General features: G+C 45.3%; 2 long non-coding RNA genes across 2 annotated transcripts in view; both read left to right on the top strand.

Moving 5' to 3' along the window:
• Positions 1-1,890, top strand: part of LOC140721216 (uncharacterized) — an 11,561-nt gene extending 9,671 nt beyond the window's left edge. Inside the window, exons 2-3 of the long non-coding RNA XR_012097337.1 lie at positions 160-435; positions 1,776-1,890. This is a non-coding gene — a long non-coding RNA (uncharacterized lncRNA). The remainder of the gene's footprint in view (positions 1-159; positions 436-1,775) is intronic.
• The window catches only part of LOC140721230 (uncharacterized), a 694,144-nt gene that overhangs the window by 656,441 nt on the left and 27,286 nt on the right, over positions 1-10,417 (top strand). The gene's annotated exons all lie outside the window — the stretch shown is intronic.

Here is a 10,417-nt window from a genome sequence, read left to right as displayed (position 1 = left end):
TCTCAAAACCTCATGTCCATCAAATTGAATAACTTCTTAATGTCTACTTTTCATGGAATAATAAATGATTGATTTCATTTTCAGATTCGTAACGGAATTCATAAACCTGCAGATTCTATTCTTGTGTCGTGCACTAATCAATCCCCTATGTTTTAACAGAACGTGTTTCCAATGTCATTGTTACATCTAATGCCACCAGACTGATTGAGTACAGCGACACCGTCACGCTAACCTGCTCCGCAACAGGCACGGATGTCTCTTACCTGTGGCTTGAGAAGAATAGCAAGATAATTCCTGGGGGCAGGATTGTTCTGAATGAAGATAACAGCACACTCACTGTTTCTGGAGTGCTACGGACAGACGGACGATTCACCTGTAGAGCAAGCAACGTGATTAACGAAATCACAAGCTCTCCGTTTTCTCTTCATGTCAACTGTGAGTGTCCCGAGTCTCCGGTAGTTACATATAACATCACAGTTCCTGCGAGATACGGGGTTCCGGGGAGTGTGTGAATACATTAGTGATCGTTGCCTGAGGTATTAACCACTATCGACTAACACTGGGACAACTGAACGGTTAGTTAGGAGACGGATCCAGGTCTATCTCGGACGCTGGGGAATTAAAATTAAAATTTTAGATTTCAAATCGAGTCACATTACGGTGGCGGTTAAACTACCACTGTGTCGGTTCACTTCTGTAGTTCAGGTGAAAGAAAGGAGCGGGATAGCCGGGTCTGTCCGGCATGGGTCTTCACACAAAACAATCCATTTTCAACAATTCCAATGCCCACAGTTCAAAGGCAATGTGATGTTCATTAAATCTGGATTTGACTCTGCTGAGCTCTGAGTATCACTTCAGTTCTATTCATTCATATCCAAATTATCTCTTCAAAGCTCTTATTCTGGTGTGATACTTTTTCAACTCAATGAAAACTGATCTGAACTTGGTACAGTGAAGACAAATGGACCATTGGATCTCCGGCGCTGTGTAAGGCCTTTTAGGGACTTTGATAACAATTCCGTTCACCGGAAGGGACAGGGGAAGTTCAGAGTGTAAAACGCTCACAGTCCTTATCAGCCCCACAACCCTTCTGGCAAATGTCCATAGCTACGACGAGGTGGGGATATCTTCCTTCAGTGCGCATGTGGAAGCGGGAAGCTACAGCTGTTAGATCTGGATGAAAATCACAATTTGCAGTGGTGTTACAACCACCGGTCCTCACTGATAGAGAGTAAACCCAGAATATTGGAACTGAAAACGGGTCCTACCATAACACTCTGTAAACTGGAGTGTCCTATAATTGCACACGTGGTCAGTGACTTGACAGTATAGTGTGGGCCCACATGGACATACGGCCCGAACCCTGATTACATGAGTTATTGCATCTACACTCCGAGTTGCCTTACCTATCCCGCAGAGAGACGCTTTGTGTTTTTGTCTGGAACGTTTTTCTGAACTCTTTACACAATACACACACATAGGGAAGTTATACAAAGCGATACACTTATGACTGGCGTGCATTGTATTCAGGTTGGAGGAGGGAGACGGGTTTTTGCGATATGAGGTAACTGTGCAATTCATAGTTTCATAAGACGTGGATAATCTGACACAGTGTTCCGACTCTCCACTTTCCCGCGCGTGGCTTCCAGACGGATGCATTCGCCGGTGTGTAGGAGCGCTTTCTCTGGTAGTGGGCTGTTCTTCCTCTTCCGCTGAGGAACTCTGTTGCATTTCCTGTGTAATTTGTTGCAATCTCTTTTGTCCGTTTGTTTTAGACGGACCGGATCGTCCATATATCATCATTCAACCGGACTCTTCTTTTCACGTTGCCGGAAGCTCCCTCAGGTTAACATGTTTCACAGAGTCCCGCCCAGATGCTGAATTGAATTGGAAAACTGAATGGTGCCTCCCTACAAAGTGGACAGGAGGTCATCCTCGACAGCATCTCTGTGAGATACACGGGAAAGTATACTTGTGAGGCCTCTAACAGGGTTACAAAAAGGATCAATGCCTCAACCACGGAAATCATTGTGTTCGGGTAAGTAGTCCGTTCTTCCCTTTGTTGAGGTCCTATCATTAATAGTGTTGGTGCAGACTGGCCCGTGTATCCAACTAAATGCCTGAACCCGATTAGAATACTGACTAACAATGTCAATCCACAACGTTGCATATTGATGAATAAGAGTATTGATGAAGATGAAAATTGGAATTGTTCTGGCTTGTGATTAAATTACAAATGTTTACTTGCTGCAGTTAAGACCAGAAGGACGTAAGCATTGGAAGGAGATTTAGACCATGTAGCCAATGGAGTCCGCTCCGCCATTTCATCATGGCTGATCCAAAATTCCTCTCAGTCCCAATCACAGCCGTTTCCGCATATTCCTCACGTCCTGACCAATCGAAAATCTATCATCCTCGGCTTTAAACTTACATAACGATACGCCCTCTACAGCTGCCTGTGGAACATAATTCGCAGATTCATCACGCTCTGTCGAAATAGATTCACTTTCGCCTTGGTTTCTGAAAGGATACCACTCTATGCACAGGTTGTGCCTTCTGGATTAGACTCTCCCGCCATGAGAATCATCTTTTCCACATCCACTCCAACAAGGCCTTTCACAGTTCGATAGGTTTCCATGAGGTCTCCCCACATTCTTCTGAACCCCAGTGGGTAGAGGCCCAGAGCCATCAAACCCTCTTCTCCCGTAAAGCCGTTCTATCCTGGGGATCATTTTTGCGAACTTCCTTGGAAACCCCTTCAGTTTAATCACATTCTCTCTCAACGACAAGGGTCCTAAAATGCATCACAATACTCCAAGTGAGGCCTCACCAGTGCTTTATCAAGTTTCAGCATTACATCCTTCCTTTTATATTCTAGTACCCTTGCAGTGAATGCTGACATTGCATGACCCCTGATACCTGAAACATCCAACATATCATCAGTGTGTCCCACGGTGAGGGCTGATGCAGTTTGTCCGCCAGTTCCTTGTTCCCCAGTACTACCTCTCCACTATCGTTTTTGAACGGCCCGATATCCACTCTTGCTTCTCGTTTCACACTTGATGTACGTTGAGATACTTTGCCGATCTTCATTAATATTATTGGCTGGAGTGCGTTCGCATTCACCTCTACCTTCAAAACGACTTTTTAGTTGCCATTTGTTATTTTATCCAACCTCCCAATCATCTGACTTCCCATTAATGATTGTTCCATTATATACGCTTTTTTGACCTTCATGTTGGGCTTTGACTTCTCTTCTTCGCCACGGTTATGTCAGCTCTCCTTTAGAACATTTCTTCTCCTCTGCCGTCATCCCCCGCCAGTGTTATTTTTCAATTAAATCTGGCCAACCCGTCTCCTGTGCTTCCCTAACTCCTTTTAACCCACTGTAACACTGGGTCATCTGACTCTTCAGCTTCTCCTTCTCACATTTCAGGATGAAGTCGATCATATTATGATCACTCAACCCAACATTCTTTTTCCCATAAGTTCTCTGATCAATTTCGGCTCGTTGCACAACAGCCAATCCGGAGGAGCCGACGTCTTGCCGAAATCTGGCTCCGCCAGATCTCCACGGATCCTTCTGTCCATCTGGTTCCCTTCCAAATGCAACTCCACTTAGGAACCAATCGTGCAGCAACAAGAAGCCTTCCTACAGGAATGTTTATCCCTCCCCAGTTCAGGAGCAAACCCGTCCCTTCTCTACAGGTCACAACTTCCCGGGAGGAACCCATGATCATAATTCCTATGCCCTCCCTCCTCCGCCAACTCCTTAGCCACATATTAAATAAAAAGTCACTCTACTTTTGGCTTCAACAGCAGGGGGCACGGGTTTTTTTTATTTCACATGGTCCACGGGACAATTAAACTGTAGCCAAGTGCAATTCTGTTTTAGTCTGCTTTGATGGATAATGTATATTCTCACTGCGGGAAAGTCCAAGCATTGAGGACCATCTGAAACGGGAATAGGTTGCTCACCGTCCCCTTGGGTAACAGCAGTAAAACTTTAAACCAGTGCCGGCGTTTAGTTCAAGCTGGATATCGAACCACATAGGGATAAGAACTGGGAATGCCGACGATATTGAGTTGGCAGCATCCAAATATTATGTTCGTGATGTAGATAAAACCCCGTGTAAATCTATTTGCATTTACATTGTATTTACAGAGACAGTGACTGGGGTTACTGTGGTGGTCAGTGATCCCACCCCCCTGGAAGACCCCGATACCATCTCACTCAGCTGTCACGCGTCGGGCACTGTTCAGACACGGACATGGTTCAAGGATAACCAACCCATCCAGGAAAACGGCAGAATATTCACATCTCCCGACAAGGCGAAACTGACTATAATCAGAGCTAACAGAAACGACGCAGGGACGTACAAGTGCATCGCCAGCAACTCATTCAGCAGTGGCGCTGGAGAGACCAACGTGCAAGTTTACTGTAAGTACACAGTTAGTCAACCGCGTTCATTTGTATCAGATATTACACTTACCAACATTTGCTCTCATCTTTTCAATGAAGAGAGAAGGTCATAATATCCCGGATCCACCAGGATTTTACTCTAATCAACACTTTTTAAAAATTTTATAAATGGATCAGAGAAGTTCAGAATTGTACCGGAGCGTCCAGTTGTGTCCAATATTGTGTCAAACCTGACATTAGCTTGCTTTGCTCTGTCAGTCCGCTGTGGTATATATGCATGGCACAACGGGAACAATCTCCTGTAGACAGGGCAGGAACTCACCCTTGTGTCAGTGAGCTCGGTTGACGTTGGGAGTTATATATGTCGGATTAATAACGGCGTAACCAACTGGACCAGTTATCTTAAAGGGTGTAATTAGCGCACAAGGTGAGTGAATGTGTCTCTCATTCGTTCATGTAAACCCGATGATCAAAGATCCAAACCATTTCCTTCTCACGCTCTCCTCACGCCCTACCTTCACTCCTCCTTCTAAATGGCCTACCAGAATAAAATAATAATTGTTTTAAATTGATTCAATATCGAGACCAGCGACCAGAAGTTTCCGGAGCCTGGATAAATTGTCATTTCTTAATATAGATGAGTTTTCGCCATGTAAAATATATGCTTGTTTTCTGTGTCATCACCAAAAACAGATGAAAACTGCACCTTCCGGGCTGGCGCGATCGTGGGCATTATATTTGGTTTACTTATCATGGGCCTGGTTGGAGGATTCAGTGGATGGCTGTTCGCAAGAAAAGCTGGCGGGTAAACGCATATCTCTACGAATTCCGTTCCTACCTTTAATGATTGAATGTGAATTGCGGCAGAAACGACCTTAGCTGGGATCAGGGTCTATCTGTGGACAGAATCAGCATTCCGCCTTCACGGCGAAGTTGTCTGTCCGAAATTTGTCTGAAAGAGGTTTGCGTTCAGCAATATGCGTGTGAACAGCATTATCTGTCAAAAAGGCCAAAGCATTTTTGTCTACTTATCCCATGGTATCCCATTGTCTACTTATCCATGCTATCGAGCTGGACTGGTACAGGGCAATCCGATAAACAAAACGTTATTAAGGGATATCTGGAGAGAATCGAATGGAATTATAGTGGCCATTCTCATTCGGTGCATCAGCGCAGGAAAATAAGTTCCTGACGAATTATTTTCTTGTCCTTGTTTCAGTTTATTCAGCATCAAATATCCACCGAAAATCTAAATATGGCAAGAGCAGGAATCCCGGAAGCAAAAGTGAGTGAACTCCGTTTCAACTGTTCTAATACTGAGTCCAGGGGAATCTCAACATTTGATTTTAATTTGGGAGCTCATAGTCCACTGAAGCTGGAGGTTTCATCCGAGTGAATGGTCACGGATGATGCGACTTTTGCCGTTGGTTTTCCAATTATTTTAGCTGAAAACTTCTGCTGAAGATTACAATATCAGCGAAGTAATGGGATGATAGTTCATGCAACATTAAATTCTCTTCATATTGATCAATATCGGCCCTCAATTCCTGGTTCCGGCGATTGGTGGGAAGGGAGCTCATGCTATCAATGGCTTTTTCTTCTGGACCGGTTTGACGTCTGCTTTGTTCAACAAAGCCTCCTGACGCTCTGCACCTTGTGCCATATCTGTTTTGTTTCCTCAGGCACCTTCGATACAAAGACCGTAAACTCATCGGAATATTATGAAAATGTCCAAATGGATGAACAGGTTGGATGTTTGCATTATGTCCCGTGATCTCAGTCATTTCTCTGCAAAGAGAAGATAAGAACATCAGTAATGTGATGGGTAGCGTCCATCGGGCCCCTGCGGCACAGATTGGGCATTTAACACGATCCTGGATGATCGATCCCGGATCTTATTTTCCGTTAATGGAGAAACACACATTATATTCCGCAAAGTAGACCCAAACCTGATGGCATGAACATCGACCTGATCCCACCTGTATTTCTGTTCACTTCTCTCTTCTTTTATTTTTCCACTCCGGCCTCTTACACTTCTCCTCACCTGCCCATCAACTCCCTCCGGTGACCCTCCTTCTTCCGCCTTCCCCTGTGGCACACTCGATTCTGCAATCGGATCACTGTGGTTAAGAATGCGTATGGTATATTGACCTTCATCGATCGTGGGATTCAGTTTAGGAGCCGAGAGGTAATGTTGCAGCTCTTTAGGACCCTGGTAAGGACACTTGGAGTACTGTGCTCAGTTCTGGTCACCTCACTACAGGAAGGACGTGGAAGCCATAGAAGGTGTGCAGAGGAGACTTACAAGGATGTTGCCTGGATTGGGGAGCATGCCATATGGGAAAAGTTCGAGTGAAACTCGGCCTTTTCTCCTTGGAGAGAAGGAGGATGAAAGGAGAGCTGATAGAGGCGTACAAGATGTTGACAGGCATTGATCGTGTGGATGGTCAGAGGCTTTTTCACAGGGCAAGCACGAGGGGAAACAGGTTTAAGGTGCTGGGGAGTAGGTACAGAGGAGATGTCAGGGGTAAGTCCTTTTTACTCAAAGAGTGGTGAGTGCGTGGAATGGGCTGCCGGCAACGGAGGTGGAGGCGGATACGATAGGGTCTTTTAAGAGGCTGTTGGATAGGCACATGGAGCTGAGTAAAATAGAGGGATATAGTTAAGCCTAGTAATTTCTAAAGTAGGGTTATGTATAGCACAACTTTGTTGGAGGAAGGGCCTGTATTGTGCTGTAGGTTTTCTATGTTTCTACGTTTTACTTTTCCTTCAGCCTTTCCCCCTTTCCCACTCATCAGGCCTCACCTCCCAGCCAGTCCTCATTCCCCTGGCCACCATTTTGTCCAGGCGTCTTCGGTGCCTTCTTCCCAGCCCAGTAGAAGTGTCTCTGCACAAAACGTGAACGGATTAATGAATTCCATTAATGCTGCCCGACACTCTGAGTCCCTTCGGCATTTTGGTGTGTGAGCTTCCAGCACCTGCAGAATTTCCCCAGAATTTCCCAGAATCCATAACTCCTGAGTGATGCAAAATCATATCTTACCCTTGCTGTAATTTATTTCATGAAAGAGTCTTTTAAAATGTCCGATCAATGTGAGTAACTCCACACACACACACACACACACACTCACGAACGCACGCACGCACACACACACACACACACTCTCTCTCTCTCTCTCTCTCTCACACACACACACACACACACACACACACACACACACACACACACACACACACACACACACACACACACACACACACACTCCATGGTCAGGTTTGCACATTTTCTGTCTGTGGTCAAGAGCGATCTCTGCTGAGCGTTTGAAGAGAAAAACATCCTGAGGCGCGAGGCCGCCACGTACAAGTTCTGATTCAGACTTATGTCTCAAGAGGAATGGGTCTGAAAGCGAATCACTCCTCAGGTAATATTCATCATGCTCCTGTGTGAACTGATGTTGCCGAATGGTTTCATGACATTCAGAATCATTCCTGATGTCAGAGACAATATATATTGCACTCACACTGAATCAGAAACACGCGGTGCATCGAACGGTGAACGAGGCAATATTGTCCCAAGCACTAACTAATGTGATACATTGATACTCTCGGGGTTTATCAGCGGAGAGTCAGAATACAATTGCTGTGAACTTGTTTAAACGTCTCAAAAATAACACGTAATCTTCTCTTTCCAGGGTGCAAGGAACAATGCGCAGGATGGAGACTCCACTTACACGGTAGGGAAACATTTGCGTCAATCCCTTTTGGAAGTAATTGTTTCCACTTCAGAACCTGAAGTGAGACACTGGACAGCGAGAATGTCGAAGTTTCAGTAACGGGGGGAGGCAGAAATGCGGAGGAACTCATTAAGTATCACGTTGTTCGCCTTCACTGTTGAGGGCACCATCAGTATGACAGTGTCAGGACACGGAAGTGGTTGCAGCCACTATAATAAACAGAAAATGCTAGGCAATCTGGAAGGTGGATGAATAACCTGTGGTGAATGGATGAGATTGACTGCACGCCAGGGGTCTGAAATAGGCCTCTGAAGTGGTAGTAGAGGAATTAGTACTCATACCATCATGGAATTGTTTTGGAGGATTGGAAATTTGCAAACATCACTTCGCTCTTCTTGAAAGAACGGGAAGTAAACGACAGGAGCTAAGACGCCTGTTAGCTTGAGGCCTCTGTGTACTGCCGTTTTGAAGAATGAAAGGGTGACCTCATTGAAAGATGAACAATTGGAAGACCTACACTGACTGGGCGTGGAGCGATCTCTCAACGTGAAGGAGGGGGTGCTGGTCTGGGACCAGAGGGCGGCGCTATGGAATGCATGGTAATGGCATGGATGGTGTGAGGTACTAATTCCTCTACTATGGAATGCAGAGAACCCTTCAGAAGAGAGCGATGAGGAGGAATATCTTTAGCCGAAGTGCGGTGTATCTCTGTAATTTGTTTGTCCCTTATGGCTCTGGGGTCAAAGGCCCCGGGTTACGCGAAGCAACGTTGATAGTTTCAAGTATTGCAGACTGAAAGCAGATGATTGGGGTTGGGAGGGAAAATCCATCCGTCATTATAGAATGGTGGAGGAGACCAATGGACCGAAGGGCCGAATTCTGCTCTTGTGTTTTTATGCTCTTGTGAACTTATAGTGCCTCCTGCGATATTTAATAATCATAACTGTGTCTCTGATCCTCTCTTCATCATGGCCTGACTGTTCCGTGTTTCTCTCAGACACGAATTGTTAAGAATGCGCAGGTGCCTTCTCAATGTTCTTCGAATTCTTCTCTGACACATAAATGCTTTTGGTAATAATTTTTACTAACCCTGCTGATTTCCTTGCGTTAACAGGGTCTTGTCCTGGATATCGATCTGTATACGGTGATCTGAACAGGTATGTGAACCGAATCTGGGGCTTGCCGACACATAATGTCACTTGTAAAGGAAAGGTATTCACTAATTTCAAGCCGATGGGCCGTGCAGGGCCATGGTTGTGCGCATGTCATAGTCACCCTGAGATTAGAAGTTTAGAGACAAGTAACAGAGCAAGTCTGGAGTCAGGCGGCATCGCACAGCGATATATTGATATTGAAAGGAATAATTTTCCTGGATCTATAGCGATATATACAAAAAATTAATTGCGGTTGCATTGTCACAATGTCAGACACAGATTCTGAATCATCACCCGTATTTGCCCTCACCAGCAGCCGCACTTTCGGTTGTTGACGTAGTCAACATAAATTGTGAATTGTTTCCGCAGCTGACGTCACTGGTGAACGGAAGCCAATGGTTGGAACGTGAATTTGCACAGAGAAAGGACAACCACCGAGGATAATCCACCGTTCAAAATGGCTTTCTTTTTCTTTGTAATCGTTCTCCAGGTCTCTATTTAAACCTTTTCCGCGTTTTCCCAACTCACGACAAAGACATCATAGAAGATTTTGTCTCGTTTCCGTCGCAGCAGCTTAGTTCTCTCGCGTCAACCCAGACTGGTGCTTTGGCGTATCAGGGGATTTCCATAGAATGACCGCTGTTTGAATCCCTATCCCGTCCGTACTCTATTCTCACCACATGGTCAGTTGTGAATGAGCTGCAATGTGTGATCTATATAGCAAAATTACCCTACCGCATAGCCCTCTATGGTTCTGAGCTCAATGTACCAATCTCAGAGTCTCTGGAAAGTCCCATTGTATCGACCTTCGCTCGCCACGCACCCATCACTCTCTGTGTGAAAAACATACCCCTGACAGCTCCTTGTACCTACTTCCGAGCACAATAAACCTATACCCATCGTGTTCGCCATTTCAGCCCTGGGGAAAACCTCTTGCTCTTGCACGATCAATGCCTCTCATTATCTTATACACATCTGTCAGGTCACCTCCCATCCTCCGTCGCTCCAAGGATAAAACGCAAATTTCACTGAACCTGTTCCCATAAGGCATTTTCCCCAATCCAGGCAACAACCTTGTAAATCTCTTCTGTTAATCGGGTTTGTCA

This window comes from Hemitrygon akajei, unplaced genomic scaffold (assembly GCF_048418815.1).
Source record: "Hemitrygon akajei unplaced genomic scaffold, sHemAka1.3 Scf000052, whole genome shotgun sequence".
Lineage (NCBI taxonomy): Eukaryota > Metazoa > Chordata > Chondrichthyes > Myliobatiformes > Dasyatidae > Hemitrygon > Hemitrygon akajei.
The sequence above is the reverse complement of the archived record's forward strand: the minus strand, read 5'-3'. Positions and strand labels throughout refer to the sequence as shown.